Source organism: Plecotus auritus, assembly GCF_963455305.1.
Source record: "Plecotus auritus genome assembly, chromosome: 1".
Lineage (NCBI taxonomy): Eukaryota > Metazoa > Chordata > Mammalia > Chiroptera > Vespertilionidae > Plecotus > Plecotus auritus.
Genome location: NC_137770.1, coordinates 103869607 through 103897559, shown reverse-complemented (window position 1 = coordinate 103897559; position 27953 = coordinate 103869607). Strand labels below are relative to the sequence as shown.

The window sequence follows — 27953 nt, the reverse complement described above, 5'->3', positions numbered from 1 at the left end:
AATAGAGGAAGATACAAACAAATGGAAACATATACTATGTTCATGGATTGGAAGAGTTATCATCATTAAAATGTTTATAGTACCCAAAGCAATCTATAGATTCAACACAATCCCTATTAAAACACCAATGGCATACTTCACAGAGCTAGAACAAATACTCCAAAAATTTATATGGAACCATATAAGACCCTGAATAGCTACAGAGCAAAAGAAGAGCAAAGTAGGAGGGATCCCAATACCGGAAATCAAACTACACTACAAAGCCATTATAACCAAAACAACCTGGTACTGTCACAAGAATTGGCATATAGACCAATGGTTCAGAACCGAGACCCCAGAAATTGACCCACATCATCATGGTCAAGTAATATTTGTCAAAGGAGGCAAGAACATACAATAAAGACAGCCTCTTCAACAAATGGTATGGGAAACTGCACAGACACATTCAAAAAGATGAAAGTAGACCACCAACTTACACCATATACAAGAATAAACTCAAGGTGGATAAAAGACTTAAATGTAAGGCATAAAACCATAAAATTCTTAGAGGAGAACATAGGCAGTAAAATCTCAGACATCTCACTTAGCAATATGTTTGTGAATACATCTCCTAGAGTAAAGGAAACTAGGGAGAAAATAAACAAGTGGGACAACATCAAAATAAAAAGCTTCTGCACAGCAAAAGAAACCGCCATCAAAATGAAAAGGGAATCCACTGTATGAGAGAACATATTTGCCAATGATACATCTGATAAGGGGCTGATATCCAAAATATGTAAAGTACTCACACAACTTAACAAAAGAAAGACAAGTAATCCAATTAAAAATGGGCAGAAGACCTGAGTAGACTCTTCTCCAAAGAGGACATATAAATGGCCAAGAGACACATGAAAAAATGCTCAAAGTCACTAATCATCAGAGAAATGCAAATTAAAACCACAATGAGATATCACCTCACACCTGTTAGAATGGCTATCATCAAAAAATCAACAAACAAGTGCTGGCAGGGATGTGGAGAAAAAGGGACCCTCATGCACTGCTGGTGGGAATGCATATCGGTGCAGCCACTATGAAAAACAGTATGGAGTTTCCTCAAAAAATTAAAAATAGAACTTCTGTTTGACCCAGTGATCTCACTTCTTGGAATATATACTAAAAACCCCAAAACACCAATCAGAAAGAATATACTAGTATGCACCCCTATGTTCATAGCAGCATTATTTACAATAGCTAAGATTTAGGAACAGCCCAAGTGCCCATTACTAGATGAATGGATAAAAAAGCTGTGGGACATTTACACTATGAAATACTATGCAGCTGTAAAGAAGAGGGATCTCTTACCCTTTGGGACAGCATGGATGGACCTGGAAAATATTATGCTAAATGAAATAAGCCAAACTGAGAAAGACAAATATCACATGATCTCACTTATTTGTGGAATCTAATGAACAAAATGAATTAACCAACAAAATAAGACCTGAAGCAGGGAGACATGGAACAGGCTGACATACCTTGATGTGGGGTTGGAGGGATGAGAAGAGATAAACCAAAAAACTTGTATACTTATATGCATAGCCCATGGACACGGGCAATAGGGTAGTGAAGACCTGGAAGGGTTGTTAGGGGCTGGGTGGAGGGAGCAAAGGTGGGGGAGAATGGAAGATATCTGCAATACTATCAACAATAAGAAATATACTAAAGTGTTTAAAAAGTTACTGTAAAAAATACTGAGAAGTTAAGTAAATAAAAGCAATGAACAATAACTTCTACTGAAAAAAGTTTAGCAACATATATAACAAAATCAGTTAATATTCATAATATTAACACATTAATAATATATCAATATAATTCTATTTAGAATAACATAGCAATATAGTATTAATTACTGGAAATAAAATACTATAATTATATTAACAAATTATTAATGTACATTCATGTGAATATTAACATAATCATATCATCATTAACTAATCAATTTGTTATTAACAATATATAGATTATACATTATATTACATTATTAATTGCATTATGATATTTTATTTATTGACATACTCAATATTGAAATACTCAATATAATATATCATTGCTAATTATAATTATTTTAATAATTATATTTATTGATATAATTAACACCACATTATGATTAATGTAATCAACATAATATTAATGTAATTGACATTAACATTATTAACATTAATATTACAGAATCAATAAGAAAATTGAATACTAATCAGTTAAGAATGGGCAATGGATGTGTATGTAAAATTCACAGATAAAAAAGTATAAGAGGTCAATAATCATGTACAAACATAATGAGCTTTATAATCAGGAAATGAAACAAAACAAAGAGAGACCCAATTTGTACTCCATCAGATTGACAAAAATTTTTTATAATGAGACCTATAAAGAAAATGTAGGGTATTGACCCACAGGTAGAATAGTGGAGAAAATCAATACAATCTATTGTTCCTGTGGACAAAATAGATAGGCAATTGCCCTGGTTGGTGTGTTCAATGGTTAGAGCATTGGCCCCCACACTGAAGGGTCTCAGGTTCAATTCCCTGTCAAGGGCATGGGCCTGGGTTGCAGTTTCAATCCCTAGCTTTGGTTGGGGAGTTGCAGGAAGCAACCAATCAATGTGTCTCTCTCACATCCATGCCCCCCCTCTCCTTCCTTCCACTCTCTAAAAAATAATTTGAGGATTAACAAAAATTTTACAAAACAAAAACCAAAAATAGATGGTCATAATGGATGAGCATTAGGTTGAAAGTGGTCGCCTTCATAGGAATCATGATCCCTTCCCAGCTCCTGGATCAAAGCCAGTTTTCAGTCCCATAGTCTGTTGATTGAAGGTTCCTGGAAAGAAGAACCCTATTACACCATGGCAGGTCTATACTAAATGATTTGCTGGGTTCTTCCTCAAAGAAACCTCTGGCCATTTATATGGGTGACTGCACTGGGCAAAAGGGAATACCCAGCTATTTCATGGGCTATTGGGTTGACATTGGGTACCTGGGACCCAGAGCCTCATCATGGTCCCTTGTTAGAGTAGGATGTAAAGAAACCAGGGGATAAATGGCAGATATATCCAGTGATGTCAGTATAATAGGGACTGACATACTTAGCAGTTTGGGTAAGCCCCACATTGCATTCTTGGCCTGTGGAGTAATAAATACCATAATGGAAAAGGTCATATGGTAGTCTCTGAAATGTATCCTAAACCCCTGGTCAAGACAGTAAAATAAAAACAATATAGCATTCTGCAGAAGATGGTAGAGATTAGTACCTTGTTAAGGATCTTAAGCATATAGATGTGCTGGCTCCTATCACATCTGTAGTTAATTTACTAGGCTGGCCCCTGCAGCACCTGTTGGATCTTGGAGAATGCCTGAAGACTGTGACAAGCTCAACCAAATAGCCCCCATTGCAGCTGCCAGGCTGGGCATGGTATCTTTGCTAGAGAAGATTAATATGGCCTCAGCTCATGTTATGCAGCCACTCATTTAGCAAATGCCTTCTTTTCTATCCCATTCATAACAGAGGATCTGAAACAGTTTGCAATTACATGGACTAGACAATATACATTTACAGTTTTCCCTAGGGCTAATTTAACTTACCCACTGATTGTCATAATATAACCAGAAGTGATCAGGATCACCCGGACATGTTAAACTGACCTATTACATTGATGATATCTTCTTATTGGACAGGATGAACAAGAGGCCCTAGCAGCAGGAGGCCTTGGTAAGACATATGTGTTCCATAGGGTAGGAGATAATCTTCATGAAGATTCATGGACCTATCACTTTGGTAAAGATTTGGGGTGTCCAGGGATTGGGGTGAACCAGGACATCTCTTCCAGATATAAAGACAAATTGCTGCAGCTTTCATCTCTTATCAGAAAGAGAAAGCACTTACCACTGCATGTAGAAAGAAAAGTAGCCCAAAGTGAGGATTTATATGAACTCACTAGAGGCCTGGTGCATGGATTCATGCAGTGGGTGGGGAGGATCGGGCAGAAACCGGCAGTCCAACATCCCCCGAGGGATGTAGTAGTGCATGAAGCGAGGCTCGCTGCTGCTCCGCTGTGTCTCCAGGTGCCCGTCCTAGGGTGATACCAGTGCACCCATGACCAAGAAATGGCTGCGGGGTAGTGCTCAATTAGTCCCAATGCTGGTCCCAATCCCGGTCCTTGTCCGGATGGGGGAGGGGCACGCAGGGGGAGTGTCCACAGGAGAAGCTCGCGGTGCTCTCGTTGTGGGAGCGCACTGACCACCAGGGGGCAGCTCTTTCTTTGAGTGTCTGCCCCCTGGTGGTCAGTGCACATCATAGCTACCAGCTGACCAGTCAACTGGCTGACTGGTTGACCAGTCAAATGGCCGCTTAGGCTTTTATATATATAGATGGCTGTAGTGAATAGCCTGATTGGCTTGTAAAGAGCCTGAAAGAAAAGCACTGAAAGATTGGAGGCAGGGTGGTCTGGAGTAGAGGCATGTCAAAGAACATTTGAGGTGGGCTTGGTGATTTTTGTACGTGTCCTTGCAGCTTCTCCCATCAAGTGGTGGGTCTGTCTCCCAATTTCTTACATCTGAATTAGGCTATGTGACTTTGACCCATAGGACAACAGCTAAAGGATCCAAGAATAGGCTTTAAAAGTGCCTGCGCAATGGAGTTTGCCCTCTCTAACTTCTAGGAACTTTTCTGCCACTATGGAAAAAGCCTGCTGTTTGATCAAGTGATTCTACTCCTGGGAATATATTCTAAGAATCCCCAAACAACTACCAGAAAGAATATGTATACCCCTATATTTATAGCAGCATTATTTAGAATAGCCAAGATTTGGAAATAGCCCAAGTGCCCATCAGTAAATGAGTGAATAAAAAAGCTGTGGTATATTTACACAATGGAATACTACACAGCTATAAAAAAGAAGGAACTCTAATATTTTGCAACAGCATGGATAGATCTGGAGAATATTATGCTAACTGAAATAAGGCAATCAAAGAAATACAAATACCAAATGATTTCACTTATATGTGGAATCTATTGAACAAAATAAACTGACAAACCAAATAGACCAATGCAACAGAACAGAGAACCCAGAAATCGAACCAAGCCATTATGCTCAATTAATATTTGACAAAGGAGGCAAGAGCATACAATGGAGTCAAGACAGTCTCTTCAATAAATGGTGTTGGGAAAATTGGACAGATACATGCAAAAAAATTGAAACTAGACCACCAACTTATACCATACACAAAAACAAACTCAAAATGGCCAAAGGACTTGAATGTAAGACAGGAAACCATAAAAATCCTACAAGACTCCATAGGCAGCAAAATAGCAGACATTTATCGTAGCAATATCTTTACAGACACAGCTCCTAGGGCAATGGAAACTAAGGAGAAAATAAACAAATGGGACTACATCAAAATAAAACGATTCTGCACAGCAAAAGAAACCATCAACAAAACAACAAGAAATCCCACTGCATGGGAGAACATATTTGCCAATGATATTTCCAATAAGGGTTTAATCTCCAAAATACAGGGAACTCCTACAACTTAACAAAAGGAAGATAAACAATCCAATCAAAAAATGGGCAAAGAATCTAAATAGACACTTTTCGAAAGAGGACATACAGAAGGCCCAGAGACATATGAAAACATGCTCAAAGTCTCTAATCATCCGAGAGATGCAAATCAAAACAGCAATGAGGTACCATCTCACACCTGTCAGAATGGCTATCATCAACAAATCAACAAATGACAAGTGTTGATGAGGATGTGAAGAATGATCTTATTAAAATAACCACAAGGTGGCATCCGTTTTCTATTTTAAAAATTACAGTTAAATAGGGCGAAGAATTCATTTTCTCCTTCATTTGCAGTTTGCAGAGTCATAGTTATAGCTACCTCTCGAGTTTTTCATGTATTTCCTGTAAACCTAGTGACATCTGTATCACATTTGAAATCTGTAACTGGTTTGGGAAATACATGTGTTGAACATATTTGCATTTGGGAGAATGACTCAGCTGTCTCCTGGACATTTAAGATGAAATGTCAGAGTGAGGGGGTTCACAAGTACTCTCTAAGGGAGCAAATCAAAACACAGGGCTTCTTACTGCCCATCTTTATGGTATTTTTTTGAGCACAACATTAGCATATCCCCATAAAAAAAACACACAACCACAGAATGTCTACAATTGCTCACAATTCCGTCACTACAAAGTGCTAAATTCTATAGAAAAACATGTGTACCTCAGGATCAGTATTTATCTACTCTCCTTATTTTAAATCATTGATTCCAGATTATCTTATTAATTAATCTAGTTACCTAGATTACTCATATTTGTGTGTGTCAATCAAAAAAGATGGCCAGCCTAGCCAGTGTGGCTCAGTGATTGAACATTGATCCATGAACCAGGAGGTCACAGTTCGATTCCGGTCAGGGCACATACCCAGCTTGATCCTGGTAGGGAGAGTACAGGAGGCAGCTAATCAATGATCTTTCTCATATTGATGTTTCTCTCTCTTTCTTCCTCTCCCTTTCTCTCTCTGAAATCAATAAAAAACATTTTTAAAAATTGCCATTAATTATTCTCTGCCTGTTTTCTGTACCATTCCATAAAAAGAATTTGCTGTTCTTAATATGCCTAAAAAATAAAATCAGGCAAAATATTCTGAGCTCATCTGCTATTTTTGAGTTGTGAAACCATTTCATATTGGTTTCAGAGTTCAAGTGGAGCTGTAACATGGTCTAGAAGTGACGTGGTTTCTGATTAAGCAAGTTTCTTTTTTAATATCTTTTTTAAAAATTGATTTCAGAGAAGAAGGGATGGGGAGAAGGAGAGGTAGAAAGATCATTGATGAGAATCATTTATCGGCTGCTTTCTGCACACCGCCTACTGGGGATCAAGTCTGCAACCCAGGCATGTGCCCTTGACTGGAATTGAACCCTGGATCCTTCAGTCCGAAGACCGATGCTCTATCCACTGAGCCAAACCAGCTAAGGCTTAAGGTTCTTCCTTTCAGTTCTGGTTTTTAAATTGAGAATGATATCCACTTTTCCAGGATAGGATCCTCCATACTTTAGAAAATGCCTTCTGTATGAGAAGGGGAAGAGTATTGGGGAATTTAATAATATAGTTTAGAACTTAAAATTTTATCTAGTGTATATTTTACCAACATTCAGTTTAGATAAAATTAAGCAGGCAAAGCATTATTTGGTGAAAGAATCATACCTTTTATCTCCTGTCAGTGTAGATTCCACTTTCTGTCTGTTACCTACTCTTTCTCAAGTTGCCTCTGTGCCCCATTTTTTCTCTTCTCTTCCTTCTTTCTTAAGTCCTATTCTCTCAGGTTAGCTAAACTGAGTTTGGTATAAATAAAGTGAAGTAGCCCATTATTATTTATAAGATGTCTCTGTTTTAACTGTACTTTAGTAATATGATCATCTGTTTCTTGCAGTTGACTATGAGCTCTTCAGAGACAAGGACTGTGTCTTATTCATCCCTGCATTTGTTACTCAGAGGACATGCTAATTTTAGTTGAAAGAGGGAGACAATAGAGACATTGGTGGCAAAAATAAGGAAATTTCAACTGAACTATATATCTGACTATTCTCACTACTTAGGTGGTCTTGCTTGCTTTTCTATAGCTCCAGAAATCATATAATTAAAATATAGCAGACATAATGGCTAAAATGTATTCTGTAGATCCTTTGGGGTCTGTTCAGATGCCAAACTGAGTGTTCTCAGCTACGAGGTATCATTTTGTATCTTCTCATCTGCCCTATTTAAGTTTTTTCCCTTTTCCTTTCTTCCTTGTTGTGAATGAAACAGTACAGTTGTTCCTCCTGACTTGTATAATAATCTCACAGAGCATTATGAAGTCATTCAGTTTTCTTTTCCTACGTTAAAATCTAAAGATTTAATAAATTGCATCAGGCATTGAGAACAGGCTCTAAAACTGAAACATGAATAATTAAGAAACTGAGGGAGGGATTAAAAGTGTCAGCAAGAACCATAAACACAGTATTGAGGAGCGAAAGCATATTGTTAAAATGCATGTAAATAGTATGGTGTGGTGGTAGAATTTTATATTACTGGCCTCCAATGAATCAGTATTTCTGACTTTTCATGGCACCCTCCACATTGACTCTGCATTTAGCCATGTAACTTACTTGGTCCATTGGCACATTAGCAACTGTGATACACGCAAAGGGTTAATAAATTCCATGCATTTTGGGCTTGCTTACTTGAAAGCAAGAGAGTGCAGGTTTCTACTGAAAAAGTTCACAATGCTGATAGTAAAGCTCTTTGAAGTACTAGTTACTTTATCCTTGATCTTCATTACATATATTTTTATACAATAAAGTAAATTTTTCATTTCCTGTAGTGCAGTGATACCAAAAACACTGGCTTGGGAAACAGCAGAAGACAAACTGGAGACTGCTTAAGGAAAAAAAAATAGAGATTTCCTTAATAAAGGTGTTGGAATTGGGGGGAATCATATTAGAAAAAAGGAGAAATAAAATCTTGAAGTCGACACTAAACATACAAAAAGGAAAAACAAAAGCCAGACCCACAGTTTATTGAGATAGGACATTAAAAAGGGGGAAATATTTTCATAATTAATAGGGCAGAGAGAGAATATAAAAAATGTCTAACAAAGAAAACTAGAGTAATGTTCCCTGAGGGTGCATTGGAAATGTTCCCTTGAAGAAAAGGAAAGCCATTCAAAGTGGTTAATGAAAATCTAACTAAACTTTTAAGTTGAAAACTTGGGCAATTAGCTTAAATGACTTCACACATAATTATACGTAAATTTTGAGGTGATGAAGTTACTTAGATAAATATTCGTATATTTCCTGAGTCCTTAGGAGACCAAAAATTTATAGTTAAATCTCCTCAAAGAAGCACATGAAGAAAAGAAACACTAAAAGGAACCAAGGAGGATGAAAGTGATTTCTGAACTCTAGGTCTACACACACACACACATGTGCAACAGTGCATCTGGATCATAATACTAATGCATGTATACATTTATATACATGTGATTGCAATGGTCAGTTTTATGTATCAACTTGATTAGATCATAGTCCCCAGTTATTCTATCAAACACTTATCCAGTTGTGAAGGCATTTTTGGACAATGTGATTAAAGTCCATAATCAGCTGACTATGAGGAAGGGACACTATCCTAGATAATCTGGGTGTGCATGATTCAATTATTTGAAAGGTCTTAAGAGCAGAGTTGAGTCTTCTCTGAAGAAGAAATTCTGGAGTGGAGCTTCAGGTCAAGATGACGGCCCAGGTCAGTGGTCGGCAAACCGCGGCTCGCGAGCCATGGTTTGCCGCTCTGTTGACTAATGAGTTTGCCAACCACTGGACTAGACTAAATGTTACCATGTAGTTGGAAGCTGTGAGAATTAGGCAATTGTGGCATATTGTGTGCAAAGAGGTAAAGGGTAGTATATGACAGTGGTCGGCAAACTCATTAGTCAACAGAGCGGCAAACCACGGCGAGCTGTGGTTTGCCGACCACTGGCCTAGGTAAACACTGTCCTTGCCTCCTCCCATGACCACATCAAAATTAAACTAAGCAAAAAACAAAAAACAAACAAACAAAAAACAACTCAAAAAACAAAACAACAAAAAAAATACCCCCCAAAAAAACCTTACAACTAAGCTATAGAACAACCATAATTGAGAACTGCCTATAGTCTAGATGAACAGAAGTCCTATAACTAAGGATATACGGAGGAAACCACATGAAGATGGGTAGAAGAGGCAGAGAATGGCTTTCCCATACCTATGTGTGGTGCTTAAAAATTGGGAGGGATGCCAGGCCGGTGTTGCTCAGTGGTTTAGTGTCAAACTATGAACAAGGAGGTCAGGGTTTGATTCCTGGTCAGGATACATGCCTGAGTTGCAGGCTTGATCCTCAGTAGGATGCAGCTAGCTGATAGAGGATTCTCTCTCATCATTGACATTTCTATCTCTCCTTCTCCCTTTCTTCTCTGAAATCAATAAAAATATATTTTTTTAAAAAATTGGGAGGGATATCTTAGGTGTGGAGTTCTTCCCTGAGTGGCAAGGAGTCCCATTCCCATACCAGGATCCCCAACCCAGAGTTCCAGCACCAGGAGCAGAAATTATAGCTGAGAGAGATGGAGGGCTGTTGGAGTCCCAGGCATTCCTCTTGAAGGGCCCATGCATGAACTTACTCTGACTCACTGGCTCTGAGCTCTAGCTCTGAGACAGCAACTTAGAAGGTTCCAGGGACATACAGGGAGGAACTGAATTGTCCAGCAAGGGCTAGAGGGGCAGCTCGCTTCCCTCTAGCAGAGGCCAAAAAGTCTCAGCAGATGCCATTTGTCCTTTGCTGAACACTCCCCACACAGAGCCGGCAGGTGAGTGCCACATCGGAGTCTCCATCAACCTGGCTAACATTGTTCGCCCAGCCCTGGTGATTCCCTGAGACCATGCCCCACCCAATTTTTAGGCCATTTTAAATGGCTTTTCCACAGAAATGGCCTGTCTTGGATCATGCTATGGACTTTCCTAAAATTTCTCAAAGGTTCACAAACACCAAACAAGCAGTATCTGGCCTCAGCATGCCCGGTACCTCTAACTAAGTGACCTCAGGGCCAGCATTAGTTGAATCCACCTCAGTTTGCAACTTGGCCTCTCCCAGGTGTCTACAAGCCAGCATCTGCAGATCACTTTGTAGCTCATACCTAACAGGCCCCTAACAAGGCACAGGAAAGGGCAGAACTTGGTTTGTACCAGAGCCCCTCCAAGAGCTTCAGAACCAATACACCTGATGGCCAGCTTCAGACCACACCAGACACAACCAAACCACTTCTACAAAGAATGTATCCAAAGGGCAAATTCGGTGGGCACAAAGCCTCTCTAAAGCAAATCCTCCATAACAACTCCTCCACTGTAGTCATGGCCAGTCCTCACAACCTATCAGCCCCAGAGTAAATCCCTTTCATTGATGTGTCAACAAGGGACACATCTGGAGCTCAGGTGACAGGGGAGACTGCACCACTGGGTCCCACAGAATACCTACTGCATAAGGTCACTCTACCAAGACTGGGAGACATAGCAGATTGACCTAATACACAGAAACAAACACAGAGAAGAAGCCAAAATGGGGAGACAGAGAAACATGCCCCAAATGAAAGGACAGGTAAAATCTCTAGAAAAAGAACGACATGAAATTGAGACAAGCAATTGACCAGATATACCAGTACAGTTCAAAACAGTGGTTATAAGGAAGCTCAAGGAACTTAGTAAAAACTTTAACACAACGAAAAAGACACAGAAATCATAAAAGGTTTACAATATCCTCTTTGGGAGGAAGCTGCAGGGAGCGGCAGTGGCTAGGTGCCAAGCCTTGCCACCACAAGGACTCACCATGGCCCACATGCACCTGCCCTGGTCCCTGTGTGCCCAGAGAGGTCACAACGCAGACCCACACGCCTGCAACAGACACTGCGGGTCCTCTGCGTGCCTGGCATGCGCCCAGCCTGAACCCGTGCACCTGACGGGACCCAGCCTGGACACTGTACAACCGCCGTGCAACCACTACTGACCCAGCAGGGCTCTTGCCCCTGCTGTGTACTCAACCACTGCCACTGCTACTGTGCTGCCACTGCCGCCAGAGCCCAGCTGCTCGGCTCCACTGCAGGGGTTCGGGGGCAGGAACTGCACTGAAGGCTGGGAGGTGGATATAACCTCCCCTGACCTGGACCTACTGAACTGAGGACCTGAGGAGACTGAAGAGGCTACAGATCTGTTAGTGAGACAGGAGGGCCTGGGACTGAGAGAGGAGGCCAAGAGGGGACTGGCTGCGGAGACTGCGGCGTAGGTGCAGTAGTGGAAGCTTGGGGCTGAAGTCCCATCATGCAGCCTGGGAAGCTCCTTTGACCAGTGGGAAGGGTCATGTAGTGGAGCTCAGGGCCAGCCTACATGGGAGGGGTCTGAAGGACACATTTAACATTGAATCTGGGGGGCCCTCTATTTCTTGGAGGAACTTGTGCTGGTGAGCAGAATAGGGGGCTGGACAGTAGGTCCAGGAAGGAGATCAACCCTGCCCACATATGACACGGGGGAAGTCCCCTTTTCCTCCTCAGCAAAACAGCTGCTTCTTACCTGACCTGCAGCGACTTGAGACAAGGTGGAACTGCCCAGGGCAGGAAATCCGTGCTCCTGAGGGTAACAGAGAGGAGGTGCCAGCAAACTAGACAGAGCTGAGGCATTAGAAGGAGATAAAGGGCCCACAACCCCCCTCCTACAAGCTATTGGCACCACCCTCAACACGAGTGTGATCAAACCATTCTGGCCAAGACCAGGATACCCCTGCAGAGCCCAGCTCTGTGAGGGAAGGGAGTAGAGCTCAGAACAGGGATAATCAAGGCATGAGACTGCAGGCAGACCCAGACTCTGGGTCAGAGTCCTCACCCACTGGACTACTAGGGGATTCAACCTTTGGGACCTCAATCAGGTTGCCCAGGACCAGAAAGTACAGTGACTCACATTGACCTGCACAAGAGAAGCTCCCAGGGGCCCAGGATAGACACACCAAGGGGCCAGATTGAACAAATCACATAAAAATTTGGTGAGCTTTACAAATAGTGGACCCAAAGTTTTTTTAGTGTGTGCATATGTGTGGTTTTGTGTTTTGGTCTGTGTGTGTGTAAGTGGATTTTTGTTGTTGTTGTTTGCTTTTTCTCTTTTTCTAAAAAATCTTTATTGTTGAAAGTATTACATATGTCCCCTTTTCCCCCATTGACCTCTCCCAGCCTGCCCCTGCACTCCACCCAAGGCCTTCACCATCCTATTGTCTGTATCCATGGATTATGCATATATGCATACAAGTTCATTGGTTGATCTCTTCACACCCTCCCCTGCCTTCCATCTGAGGTTTGACAGTCTTCGATGCTTATATGTCGCTGGATCTATATTTTGTTCATCTCTGTTTTCTTGCATATCTCTAATTTCTCTCTTCCCTTTAAGTCTAGTCTTATTATTATTATTAATTTTTCTTATTTTATTTTTCTCTTTTTTTCATTTTTCCCCATTTTACTTTTTCTATCTATATCTTATATCCATTATCAGTACATTTTAAATTCATCATTATTATTTCATTTATTTTGTTTACTTTTATTTTTCCTCCTATACTAGTTCTTTTAGCTTCTTCCTTGCTTCCATAAAGGCATTTTTTTGTGTTCTTCTATCTCCATTTTTCTTTATGTCACCTTTAAGTCTTTGGTCACATGTCATTTAGTATTCTTTTTATTTGCTTTGCTTTCTGTTCTTTTTCCTTCATAGTTTTCCTATTGTAGTTGCATTGAGTAGCTTGATATTCATGGTATTTTTAGTTTGGTCCTGTTGTGTCTTAGTCTGTTCTGTCAGTAGCTGTATAACACCTTGCACAATGTTGAGATTGAACCTCACTGGCAGTAAATTGGAGGGGATATCCCTCCCACGAATAGGACATCAATAATCAAGTCCCAGTTACAACAGGAAAGCCCAAATAATGCACACAAGGGACATTCCTAGAGCATCCAGCTCAGGTGAACAAAGAAACTGAATCTTTGGGACAACATACAGCATAACAACATGCATACTGTAATGACACCAAAAGAAAAGAAAGTGAGCAAGGGTGTGAGAACTCATTTGAAAAAATAATGACTGAAGAAGATAAAGACACACCAGTCCAGGAAGTGCAGAGTCCCAAACAAGATGAACTCGAAGAGGCTCACACCAAGACAGATAATTAAAATTGCAAAGGTTAGAGACAAACAGAGACTTTTAAAAGTAGCAAGAGAAAAGTAGTTACCTAAAGGGAGCTCCCATAATATTATCAGGTGATTTCTCAACAGAACCATTTCAGGCCCAAAGGCACTGGCACAAAATAGTCAAAGTGATTAAAAACAAGGATTTGCAACCTATATTACCCAAAGCAGCAAAAGTATTATTTAGAATTGAAGGGCATAGAAAGAGCTTCCCAGACAAGAATAATCTAAAGGAGTTCATTACCACCAAGCCAGTATTACAAGAAATGTTAAAAGGTCTTTAAGAAGAAGGAGGGTGAAAAAAGGTTAAAAGATATGAATAATAAAATGGCAATAACTGAATATCTATTAAAGGTTACGTTAAATGAATCTGATGGCTGAATTGATAAGAAAACAAGACCTTTACATATGCTGCCTATAAGAGACTCATTCCAGATTGAAAGACATGCATTGACTGAAAATAAAGGGATGGAAGGAAATATTTCATGAAAATAGAAATAGAAAAACAAAAACAAACAAACAAACAAAAACTTGGGTAACCATACTTATACCAGACAAAATAGACTTTAAAACAAAGGCTATAATAAGGGACAAAGAATGACTCAGCAGCCTTATGGGGGAGGAACCAAGATGGCTGCCTAAGTTAACACTTTACTTGCCTCCTCCCACAACCACATCAAAATTACAAATAAAATATAGAACGACCATCATTCAGAACCACCTGAAATTTACCTGAATGGAAGCCCTGCCACTAGAAAATTAAAGAAGAAAGTACATTGAGGCTGGTAGCAGGGGCAGAGGCATAAAATGGGCTGGTCTAACACCCATGTGTGACCTTTAATGACACACTAGATTAAATGGAATTAATTGATATCTTCAGAGCATTTTACCCCAAGGCAGCAGAATATTCATTCTTTTCAAATGCCCATGGAATGTTTTCTAGGATAGACCACGTGTTAGGCAGTGGTCAGCAAACTGCGGCTCGCGAGCCACATGCAGCTCGCAAGCCGCAGTTTGCCGCTCTGTTGACTAATGAGTTTGCCGACCACTGTGTTAGGGTAAAAAACAAGTCTCAATAAATTTACAAAGATTGAAATCATATCAAGCATTTCTTATGACCACAGTGGTATGAAACTAGAAATCAATCATACACACAAAAAAATGAAAACATACACAAAGAAACAGAGGCTAAATAACATGTTACTGAAGAATGAATAGTTTAACAATGAGATCAGGGAAGAAATCAAAAGATACCTTGAAACTAATAAGAATGAGAACATAACAACCCAAAATCTATGGACACAGCAAAAACAGTCCTAAGAGAGAAATTCATAGTATGACAGGCCTACCTCAATAAACAAGAAAAATCTCAAATAAACAAACTAATTTTACACTTTAAAAAGCTGTGAAAAGAACAAAAACAAAGCCCAAAGTGATTAGAAAGGAAGAAATAATAAATATCAGAGCAGAAATAAAGAAAATAGAGTCTAAAAAAACCACACACAATACAATCAATGAAACCAAGATCTAGTTCTTTGAAAAGATAAGATTCAAAAACCTTTAACCAGACTCATCAAGAAAATAAATAAAACAAGAAATTAAAGAGGAGAAGTAACAACTGACACCACAGAAATACAAAGCATTGTAAGAAAATATTATGAATAATTATATGCCAACAAATTGAACAATCTGGAAGAAATGGATAAATTGCTAGAAACAGTCTTCCAAAACTGAATCAGGATAATCAGAGAATTTGAATAGACAGATTACAACTAGTGAAATTAAAGAAGTAATAAAAATCTCCCAACAACCAAAATTCCTGGTCTGGACAGCTTCACAGGTAAATTTTATACAACATTCAAAGAACTACCACCTATCCTTCTCAAACTATTCCAAAAAATTCAAAAGGAGGGAAGACTCCCAAGCTCATTTTAGGAAGCCAGCATTATCCTATTTCCAAAACTGGTTAATGACACTACAAAGATAATAAAAAAATTATAGTCCAATATCCCTGACCAACAGATGTTAAAATTCTCAACAAAATATTAGCAGACTAGATTCAGCAATACATTAAAAAGTTCGTACACCATGATAAAGTGGTATTTATTCCGGACATGAAGCTTGGTACAATATCTGCAAATCAACAAGCATAATATACCATATAAACAAAATGAAAGATAAAAACCACATAATTATATCAATAGATGCCGAATAAGCATTTGATAAAATCCAGCACCCATTTATGATCAAAATTCTCACCAAAGTGGTATTAGAGGGAATATATCTCAACATAATAAAGGCCATATATGATAAACCCATAGCCAATATCATGCTCAATGGGCAAAAACTAAAAGCACTTTTCTTAAGATTGGGAACAAGACAGGGATATCTGCTTTCACCCCTCTCATTCAACATAGTTATGGAAGTCCTATCCAAAGCAATCAGACAAAAAGAAGAAATAAAAGGCATTCAAATTGAAAAGAAAGAAATAAAACTGTCCTTATTAGCAGATAGCATGATACTCTATACAGAGAACCCTAAAGATTCCACAAAAAAATACTGGAACTCATGAATGAATTTAGTAAAGTAGCAGGAAGCAAAATAAATATCCAGAAATCAGTTCTATTTTTATATACCATATAGAGGCCCGGTGCATGAAATTCGTGCATGGGGGGGGGGTCCCCTCAGCCCAGCCTGCACCCTCTCCAATCCGGGACCCCTTGGGGGACTTTTCTCTCACAATCTGGGACCAATCGCTCCTAACTGCTCACCTGCCTGCCTGCCTGATCACCCCTAACTGTCCCTCCTGCTGGCTTTGTCACCCCCAACTGCACTTTTTAAGAACTCAATAAACAGCAAAATACCTGCCAATAATACAATATTTAGAACAATTATTTTGGTTTTGGGAAGCCTTTCTGATTTCTACTTTTGTACCAATTCAGTGAACTAAACTAATATAGAAAGAGTTTCTTAGGCTTTTCTGTGTCGTCCTGATTAAACTCTCTTCCTACAGCACAATCCCTGGTAAAGATGAGCTGGGGTGGGGTGGGATGGAGACAGAAGGTGGCAACTTCCTAGAACATGGGCAATGCTTCCCAAGCATGCAGATTGAAATTGTGAAGCATTCTGCATTCCTTTTCCACAATTTGTAGTCTGAATTTGAGGTCAATAGACATAATCCTTGGTTTTGACGCTTTGGAGAACTTAAGGCTACCAAACAAACAAAAGACTTTGTAACAGCACCACAAAGCTGTTATAAGGAAGATACTTCAGAACTCTAACTTTAATTTTAGAAGTTATATATTTAGAAATAAATAACAATATATTTTAGACAAATTAAATACAATTTTTAAAACTTTCCAGAGTGAAGCTCTGGAAGTGACAACATTCAGGCACTAATTTTGATAATGGATAGTACAAACAACATACGGTAGTATTTATAAAATAATCCTATCTAATAAAAGAGTAATATGCAAATTAACCATCACTCCGCTACACCCACAAGCCACACCCACCAGCCAATCAGGAGCGAGTATACAAATTAACCCAACCAAGATGGCTGCGGCCACGGAGAGAGCAGGAGGCTTGGGTTTCCCTGGCAATGGAGGAAGCCAAGCTTTCTGCACACCCTGGCCAGCCCAGGCCTCCACTCAAGGCTACAAAGTTTCAATTATAGAAGATAAATAAATCCCAGATACCAGGGCCTCCACTTGGGTCACCAGGGGGTGTGACCAGCCTACAATCCACCACAGGCCCCTAGCCCAGGCCGCCCCACACTCCAAGGGAACCCCCACCCTGATCTGGGACACCCTTCAGGGTAAACCAGCGGGCCTCAACCTGTGCACCAGACCTCTATCCTATCTAATAAAAGAGTAATATGCAGATTGACCATCACTCCAACACACAAGATGGCTGCCCCCATGTGGTCAAAGATCCTGCCCCCATGTGGACACAAGATGGCCACCACAAGATGGCCAACACGGGAGGGCAGTTAGGGGCAAACAGGCTGGCAGGGGAGCAGTTAGGCATCAATTAGGCTGGCAGGGGAGTGGTTAGGGGGTGATCAGGCTGTCAGGCAGAAATGGTTAGGGGCAATCAGGAAGGCAGGCAGGCGAGCGGTTGGGAGCCAGCAGTCCTGGATTGTGAGAGGAATGCTTGATTGCCCGTTTAGGCCCGAACCTACCAGGATCGGGCCTAAACGGGCAGTTGGACATCCCTCGAGGGGTCCCAGATTGTGGAGGGTGCAGGCTGGGCTGAGGGACACACTCCCCGTGCACGAATTTCGTGCACCAGGCCTCTAGTAGTATATAATGATCAAAATGAATTCATTAGCCATTTATATTTCTGTCATGTTCTTGCATAGGTTTTTCCTTATTCTGCAAGATCAATGGTTCTTTTGGTGACACATCAGGTAGTAGATGAAAAACATTAACTACTATTTTCCATACTTGTCAAAAAAGTTTTGTAATCATTAATTTAATTACTTACACATATTGTACTAAGTCACAGAAAAGAAAATATCCTATATAATAAAGTGGTAATATGCAAATTGACCCTCATGCCCTCACAAGATGGCTGCCTACAACCAGGCCGGCAGAGGGGGTTAGTGAGGGACGACCAAATGACTGAACAAGCAGGCTGTGTGGGGCGACCAGGCTGGCGGGAGGGTGCAGTTGGGGGCAACCAGGCCAGCAGGGGGGGCAGTTAGGGGCAACCAGGCTGGCAGAGGGGGGCAGTTGGAGGTGACCAGGCCAGAGGGGTGGGGCAGTAAGGGGTGACCAGGCTGGCGGGGGGGGCAGTTAGGGGCAACCAGTCTGGCAGGGGGGGCAGTTAGGGGTGATCAGGCCAGCATGCAGAGGAAGTGAGGGGCAATCAGGCCGGCAGGGGTAGGGGGCAGTTAGGGGTGACCAGGCAGGCAGGCGGGCAGGTGCGTGGTTAGGAGCCAGTGGTCCAGGATTGTGAGAGGCCCGAAACTGGCAGTCGAACATCCTCCAAGGCATCTCGGATTGGGGAGGGTGCAGGCTGGGCTGAGGGCACTCCCTCCCCATGCACAAATTTTGTGCACCGGGCCTCTAGTTAATAATAAAGTGAACCATTGGTGTTAAATAAAAAATAAGCTTTAACATGAAAATAAATATGAATTGGATCTTGAGGTGAGTAACAATTTTTAATTAAAAGCCATCTATAATAATAAAAGAGTAATATGCTAATTAGACCAGATGTCCTTCCGGATGACTTTCCAGATGAAGCCGGGGCTGAGCGAAGCCTGGGTCCCAGGTGTCTGCTGGCAGCCAGAAGGAAGCTGGTGCCAGCAGCTGGGGAAAGAAAGGCCTACTCTTGCATGAATTTCGTGCATTGGGCCTCTAGCAGAGAAATAAAATGATAGGGTTTTGATTTTGCTTTCTTAAATCTTTATGCAACAATTATATATATTTTTAGCATCTAAAAAGCACAAGTTATATCTTATACTTCACAAGTCATCTCTGAGAGCTGGTAATAATTTGTCAACACAAATTTGTTAACTAATCAATAAAGAATATTTTGAGGCTATTGGTCTGATTTTATCATTGGAACTAAGTCAGCCAAGACCTCCACTTTAAAAAATCTTTATTGTTGAGAGTATTACAGATGTTCCCCCACTCTCTTTTTCTCCCTGTTGACCTCCTTCACCCAGATCCCAACCTGTCCCAGGCCTTCACCACCCTAATGTGTGTGACCATGGGTAATGCAAATATACATATAAATTCTTTGGTTAATCTCTTCCCTCTGAGATTTGGCAGTCTGTTCCATGTTTTCATGCCTCTGGTTCTATTTTATTAATCAGTTTATGTTGTTCATTAGATTCCTTGCTCAGTTATTCTGATTTTTAGATTCAATTGTTGATAGATATGTATTTTTTGCCATTTTATTGCTCAATTTTTTTCATAGAATAATGCTTTATTTAACAATCTGAAAATATGTTCTTTTGGCTTTAAGTCTTGAAAAATGAGTGGTAAATCAAAGATTGTTTCGTGTTCTCTGAGTATGTGTGATTGTGTATATGCATCTATAGATGCTTTTGCTTGTTATAGTCATTTTAGCCCCACTTTATTTAATATATAAAGTCTTATTATTCTAACAATGCTAAAATCTGAATTAAATATTCTCTGAGTCTAACAATCTCTTTTCCCAAGCCTGCCTGCCTCCCTCCCTCCTCTAAGTCTGCTCCTCAGCCTCCATTAATGCTAGGTCTTTAGAGACAACCAGCATCCACATTGAGAACCTAGAAATGAATGTTAGGCCTTAAGTCTCTGTGACTTCTATACCCTCTAGCTGAAGAGTTTCTCTGGGAGATGTATATATGTGGGAGGTCTTGGCAGTTGCTCTTCAGAGTTGTGCACTTTGAATTGTAGATACCTCTTCTAGAAGCTCAGGTGTTGTGATGTTGCTGTCTTCGGGAACCACAGAGGCATGAAGCTGGAGGCCTTGACTCTCAGGGGAGTCAGTAAATATAAGCTTATTGTTCTCTTCTTTGTCTTCCATCTTACTTGCCTTGTCAGATTCTGAAAAAAAACCTGAGGGATTATCAAGGTGGGGGAAGTATAAAGATCTGGGTTCAGATTGTTGATGTTTTCCTTTTCTCTGTCCTCAGAAGTTCTTACTAGCTTCTGTGGTGGCTGTGGATCAAGAGAAACCTCCAAAGTGGCCCTGGAACTAGGACTTGGAGTCCCAGCTCCCAAGGAGGCCCTAGGGGTGGTGGGTGAACCCTGTTTAGAGGCGTAAGGCTGGAGGGTATATTCCCTGAGGAGATCCTAGAGCTGGGAGTGGCTCTGGGTGGAGGAGGCCTATTAAAGGGTGCTGAGGTCCTCTAGAGAGAGAAACCAAGATGGCGGCATAGGTAAGCACCTAAACTGCTGCCTCGCACAACAATTTCAAAACTACAACTAAAAGACAGAACGGACACCATCTAGAACCACAGGGAAGCTGGCTGAGTGGAAATTCTACAACTAGAAGGAAAGAGAAAAGCTCACAGAGAATTGGAGGTACGGCAAAAGGTCTTTGTGCATGCAGAGAGGAAGAGCGGCTGAGAGCCTGGCTGACTTTCTCTGGCGGGAGGGGGAAAGAAGCCCCTGACTGCACTGAACCCCAGTTCCGACTGCACTGAACCCCAGTTCCGGGTGAAACCCCGTGGACTCAGGCTCATACAGGGGGAGTCTGGACTGTAAGGTAGAGAGGAAGGCACCCGGAGACTCGGAGACGGGGGAGCCCTGGCGGGCAGGGGTCTGGAGGCGCGTGCGCCAGTGTGCACAAAGACTGAGGAGGTTGCCACAGGCTTTCCCTGGCAAAAGGGAGTCAGAAGCTCCTGACTGCACTGAGCCCCAGTTCTGACTGCATTGAACCCAAGTTCCAGGCGAGCCCCTGGGGACCCATGCTCTTGTGGGGGGAATCTGGACTCTCGGGCGGAGACTCGGGAGCCGCTGAAGGCAGAGGTCTGGAGGTGTGCAAGCGCAAGGGCAAGGCTGACGGGAAGCCAAGACTGTCTGCTCCACCCTGAGACTCCACCCCATTAAGCTGAGCACAGAGGCTATTGCAATTTGGCAAGTCTAATCCTATAAGGCTGTCTCCAGCACCGAACTTCTCCCAGTGTAGACACAGCTGATCCTTACAGCCAACTGGCCTGGAGGTCAGTTCCTCCCAGTGATACCAACAACAATCAAGACTTAACGACAACAAGGCTGTACACACAGTCCACAAAGGGGTGCACCAAGAGTATCCACCTCAGGTTAACTGGGGAGGCCGACCCACTGGGCCATATAGGAAACCTAACACACAAATCTACCCTACCAACTCAGGGAAGCAGTGAAAAGGCGGCATCAAAGAAACAGATCACAAAAGAAAGAAATGGAGGAAAACAAACGACTGGATATAGAATTCAAAACCACGGTTATAAGCCTTTTCAAAAATATCCTAGAAAAGGCCGATAAATATAACGAGACCCTCGAAGATATGAAAAAGGACCAACTAGAAATTAAACATACACTGACTGAATTAAAAAATATTATACAGAGACCCAAAAACAGACTAGAGGAACACAAGAATCAAGTCAAAGAATTGAAATACAAAGAAGCAAAAAACACTCAACCGAAAAAGCAAAAAGAAAAAATAATCCAAAAAGTTGAAGATAGTGTAAGAAGCCTCTGGGACAACTTCAAGCATACCAACATCAGAATTATGGGGGTGCCAGAAGAAGAGAGAGAGAGCAAGATACTGAAAACCTATTTGAAGAAATAATGACTGAAAACTTCCCCCACCTGGTGAAAGAAATAGACTTACAAGTCCAGGAAGCGCACAGAACCCCACACAAAAGGAATCCAAAGAGGACCACACCAAGACACATCATAATTAAAATGCCAAGAGCAAAAGACAAAGAGAGAATATTAAAAGCAGCAAGAGAAAAACAGTTAGTTACCTACAAGGGAGCACCCATACAATTGTCAGCTGATTTCTCAACAGAAACTATGCAGGCCAGATGGGAGTGGCAAGAAATTTTCAAAGTAATGAATAGCAAGAACCTACAACCAAGACTGCTCTACCCAGCAAAGCTATGATTCAGAATTGAAGGGCAGATAAAGAGCTTCACAGATAAGAAAAAGCTAAAGGAGTTCATCACCACCAAACCAGTATTATATGAAATGCTGAAAGGTATTCTTAAAGAAGAGGAAGAAGAAAAAAGTAAAGATAAAAATTATGAACAACAAATACATATCTATCAACAAGTGAACCTAAAAATCAAGTGAATTAAAAACCTGAGGAACAGAATAATCTGGTGAATATAATAGAATCAGGGGCATAGAAAGGGAGTGGACTGATAATTCTCAGGGGGAAAGGGGTATGGGGGGGGGTTCAGGAAGAGACTGGACAAAAATCATACACCTATGGATGAGGACAGTGGGGGCGAGGTAAGGGCAGAAGGTGGGGTGGGAACCGGGTGGAGGGGAGCTATGGGGGGAAAAAGGAGAAACAATTGTAATTATCTGAATAAAGATTTATTAAAAAATAAATTAATTAATTAATTAAAAAAAATAAAGGGTGCTGAGGTCCTCTAGACAGGGGCTCTCTTCTTTGGTTGTTCAGACCCTTCACTTGAGGTTCGGGTTCGGAGGACAACTTCTGGGACAGATGCAGGCTGTTCTGAAGGTATTAGGGCTCTGCCTGGGGGTGGAGCTGGGGAGCCAGGGAAAACTTCCTCCTGGGACTCGCCACCCTCAGTGGGCTGGGTAGAAGAGAGCTGGGTTTGGGTAGGGCTATTGCAGGCTGGTAGAGGCTCTTCCTCCTCAGAGGACTTTGCTTCAGCCTCTTCTTTGTGTATTTCCTTTTCTTTTAAGGACTCTTCTTTAATCTCAGAGTTGTCTCCTCCCTGAACTAGATCTGACGTTACCTCTTCTTTACTTGCTGAGATGGAGTCCCTCTCACTTATCAAGGAAAATGTAGAGGGACTGGTAGGTGAGGTAGGAGGGCTAGAGACTGTAGATATTTGAACTGGGGAAGAGATGACTAAAGAGCGTCTGCTGCTGCTTGATAGTCCCTTCACCACAAAGACTTTGTTGGAATGTTGCTTCTCCAGTTTGCTCATCACTTCACAGAGATTGTGACTCAGCTTGCTCGTTTCCCTGTAGAAGACATCCTACAAAGTGGAAATGTTTTGAAGGATGCTCATAGAACAGCCTATAAAACTATTATAAAGAACAGGTAGCTCCTCTAGCAGTTCCTGGTTCAGATCTTCAAACACAAGCTGGGCTTTGTTGAACTCTTCATCTGCCTTGGCAATCTTGACCTCATCTTTTTTCTTGGCATTCTGCACTGCCTCCAGGTGGTGTCTGGCACTGTCATAGTCCATGAGTTTTGGACCCCACTTGGTGATTATTTCCTTAATTTCACCAAACTGGGCTACATAGTTTTCCACAGTCCTCAAGTCCTGGTCAGCTAGTTTCTCTTCATAGTCTTCCCAAAGAAGATCATTTCCTATAATGGCCTTCAGCTCCTCAAGACCATCCCACTCACTGCTATAGATCTCCTGCAGGGTTTCTGACATTCTCTTTGAGCTTTCATGCATTACTTTGCACCAAGGAAGTTCTTCAGCTCCTTGTATAGTTCAAGGCCCTCTGCCTATTAATGGTAAAAGTTGTTGGCACATTGTTCAAACCATTCATCTTTGGTTTCCAGTTTTCCCCAAATTCTGCAGTACCTTCTCCAGGACCCTGCTGAACTTCTGTACCTGCTTGGCAAAGAGGCCAGCAGCACCACCAGCCTTACCCTCAGCCATCCTGTTGGTTCCCTGGGGGCAGCGGCCCTGACCGAGAGCCCTATGGTTTTTCTGGAGGCTCCAAGGAGGAAGTGCAGTTCCCAGCATGCCTCCTATTCCTCAGATTTCTTCTTCTCCTTCTCCTTCTCCTTCTCCTTCTCCTTCTCCTTCTCCTTCTCCTTCTCCTTCTCCTTCTCCTTCTCCTTCTCCTTCTCCTTCTCCTTCTCCTTCTTCTTCTTCTCCTCCTCCTTCTTCTTCTAATTGACTCTTCAACATTTCATTTAATACTGGTTTGGTGATGATGAACTCCTTTAGCTTTTTCTTGTCTGTGAAGCTCTTTATCTGACCTTCAATTTTACATGATAGTGTTGCTAGGTAGAGTAATCTTGGTTGTAAGTCCTTGCTTTCCACCACTTTGAATATTTCTTGCCCCTCCCTTCTGAATTGAAAACTTTCTGTTCAGAAATAAGCTGACAGTTGTATGGGCACTCCCTTGTAGGTAACTAACTGCTTTTCTCTTGCTGCTTTTAAGATTCTCTCTTTCTCTTTAACCTTTAATTATGATGTGTCTTGATGTGGTCCTCTTTGAGTAAGTCTATTTTTTTCACCAGGTAGGGGAAGTTTTCAGTCATTATTTCTTTAAATAGGTTTTTAATTTCTTGTTCCCTCTCTTAACCTTCCAGCTTCCCCATGATGCGAATGTTGGTATGCTTGAAATTGTACCAGAGGCTCCTTACACTATCTTCATATTTTTTTATTCTTTTTGCTTTTTGCTTTTATGATTAGGTGTTTTCCCCTTACTTATATTCCAATTTGCCAATTTGATTCTCAGCATCCTCCACTCTACTGTTGATTCCCTGTAAATTATTTTTAATTTCAGTTCATCAATCATTCATTTCTGACTGGTCCTTTTTCATGTCTTTGAGGTTCTCACTAAGTTCCTTGAAGTTCCATGACATTTTCACTAAGTTCCTTGAAGCTGATAGTAAGTTCTTGAGCATTTTTATAACCATTGTTTTGAACTCTCTATCTAGTAGTTTGCTTGCATCCATTTCATTTGGTTCTTTTTTTGGAGAGTCCTTCTGTTCTTTCATTTGTGACATATTTCTTTGTCTCCACATTTTGGCTGTGTTTGTTTCAATGTATTAGGTAGAGCTGCTATGTCTCCTAGAATTGGTAGAGTGTCCCTGTGTAATAGGTGTCCTTCAGGGCCCAGTGGCTCTACCTCCCCCGTCATCTGAGCTGGGCACTCTAGGTGTGCCACTGTGTGGTCTGTGTGCACTGTCCTGTTGTAGTTGAGCCTTGATTGCTGTTGGCATCACTGGGAGGAATTGACCCCCAGCCAATTGGCTGTGAGGATCAGCTGTACTACAGTGGAAAAGTTGCTGTACAGGAGACACCCCTATGGAGCAGGACTTGCTTTAGTGGGGCTTTGGTGCTCACCAAGTGTGTCCCTTGAGTGTGCTGCTCATGAATGCGGTAGATGTTGTGGTCTGAAGCTATCCACTGGGTGCACTGTCTCTGGAGCTTCCTGGGAGCTGCAAAGTCAGCCACTGCCTGTGCCCTGCCTGTGGCCACCTGTTTTGAGCTACAGAGTGATTTTCAGATGGCTTCTACTTCTGTTGGGCTTGGAGGTATGCAAGAGAGGCCAAGCTGTGAACCTTGGCAAGCTATTATTAGTGCCAGATCTGGGGCCACTTATTGGGAGGTATGGGGCATGCTGAAGACAGCTGCTACTTGTTTTCGAGAGATTTTAGGAAAATCTAAAGCCTGAGCCAGGACAAGCCATTCATATGGAAAAGCCACTGCAAACAGCTTGGGTGGGGCTGTAAATTGGGTGGGGTGGGATCTCAGGGAATCACCAGGGGGAACAGTGTGGGCCAGGTTGATGGAGACTCAGATATGGTGCCTGTCAGTCAGCTCTGTGTGTGTGTGTGTGTGTGTGTGTGTGTGTGTGTATGTGTGTGTGTGTGTGTGTGTGTGTGTGTGTGTGTAAGTCTTAGCATAGGAACAATGACATCTGCCACCACTTTTGTCTGGGAGAAACCTGACCTCTAGTTCTTTCCCTGATGTCAAACAATTTAGCTCCTTCCCAAATGTCCCTGGATCCTTTTAAGCTGCTGCCCCTGAACTGAAGATCAGTGGGAGTGAGTTCGAGTAAGTCAACACATGGGCCCTTTAAGAGGAACTGCCTAGGTCTCTGGCTGCCCCCATATCACTCAGCCACAATCCCCACTGGTTTTTACAGCCTTGGCACTGGAACCCTGGGCTGACAGTTCTGGTGTGGGGCTGTGACTCCTTGCTCCTCAGCCAAGATATCCCTCCCAATTAAAAACATGCCACATGTGGATGTCAGACAAGCCATTCCACACCTCCAACCCTCCTATCAGTCTCAATATAGTTTCTTCTTTAATTCTCTAGTTATAGGGCTTCCATTCAGCCAGATTTCAGGTGGTTCTGAATGATGGTTCTTCTGTATTTTATTTGTAATTTTGATATGGTTGTGGAAGAATGTGAGTACCACATTTACCTATGTCATTATCTTGGTTCCTCCACCCATCTGGAGACCTGCACCTTTTTTTTTTAATCCTCACCTGAGGAGGCTTTTTTCCATTGATTTTTTTAGAGAGAGAGGAAGAGATGGAGAGGAGGGGGGAGAGAGAGAGGAACATTGACATGAGAGAGAAACATCGATGTGAGAGACACATCAATTAGTTGCCTCCCACATGACTCCCATCAGGGGCTGGGATGAACCCACAACTGAGGTACATGCCCTTGGCCAGGAATAAAATCTAAGATCCTTCTGTCTGGGGGCAGACATTCTAACCCACTGAGCCAAACTGGCCAGGGCCCAAAACCTGCACTTTTGACAGTTATGTTCAATATGAAATAATCTTTGTCATATGTTCAGGACTTTAACAAATTTATGAATTACTACTGATGTTTTTAAAATCACAGCTACAGAATTTTTAAGCTACTAAGGAGCTAGGCAGTTACCTGGTTCACCTACTTTATTTTACACAAAACTGAGGCAGTAACAAAGAGATTTTAAATGGTTTATTCCTGTTGAACGGTATCCATTATTTCTCCTGCCTCTAAATATTTTTTTGTTCTTTATTTTTAATAAGGGAAGTTCTGCAGCTCTGACAACTTTACTTTTGTCTGTTTTTATATGATAACTAATAAAATCTGTTTCTTGGTTTGCTAACTGTACTATTGTTTGACTGTTTCATAGAAATAGTTGACTTAGGACTCAACTTAAAGGTATTAAACGCTCAGTGGCCATCACAGAAATAGTCCTCATTATCCTGATAGATCTCTATTTATAACTTTTCAGTCCCACGTGCTGATTAATTGACCTAAAGAAGTTAGAACTCTCTCAGTTAAAGTGAAAGAAACACTTGTTTAAAAAAGCACTTTTCAAAAGTGATTTGTGGCAATAAGACCGAAGACATAGAGAAGAAACAAGATGGCAGTGTAGGTAAACGTCTGTACTCACTGCCTCCCACAACCACATAAAAATTACAGCTAATATATGGAACAACCATCATTCAGAACCACTTGAAATCTGGCTGAATGGAAGTCCTACAACTAGAGAAGTAAAGAAGAAAGCACATTGAGATTGGTAGGAGGAGAAGATGCATGAAACGGGCTGGTCCAACACCCACATGTGGCATTTTTTTAATTGGGAGGGATATCTCCAAGGCCTTCTGTGAGAAGCAAGGGATCCCAGTTGCACACTGGACCCCCAGCACAGGGTTCCAGAGCTGGGAATAGAAGTCCCCATAACTTTGGGCTGTAAAAACCAGTGGGGATTGTGGCTGAGTGACATAGAGGCCGCTGGAGTCCCAGGTGTTTCT

The 27953-nt window shown here is 41.6% G+C and overlaps 1 long non-coding RNA gene and 1 pseudogene across 2 annotated transcripts in view; one reads left to right on the top strand and one right to left on the bottom strand.

Moving 5' to 3' along the window:
• The window catches only part of LOC308234242, a 179593-nt gene that overhangs the window by 125592 nt on the left and 26048 nt on the right, over nt 1–27953 (top strand). The gene's annotated exons all lie outside the window — the stretch shown is intronic.
• On the bottom strand, nt 20178–24114 carry LOC308243375 (bridging integrator 2-like; annotated as a pseudogene). Its single transcript has 2 exons — nt 22900–24114; nt 20178–20658 (listed from the first exon to the last, which is right to left on the bottom strand). The product of its transcript is annotated as a bridging integrator 2-like (transcript).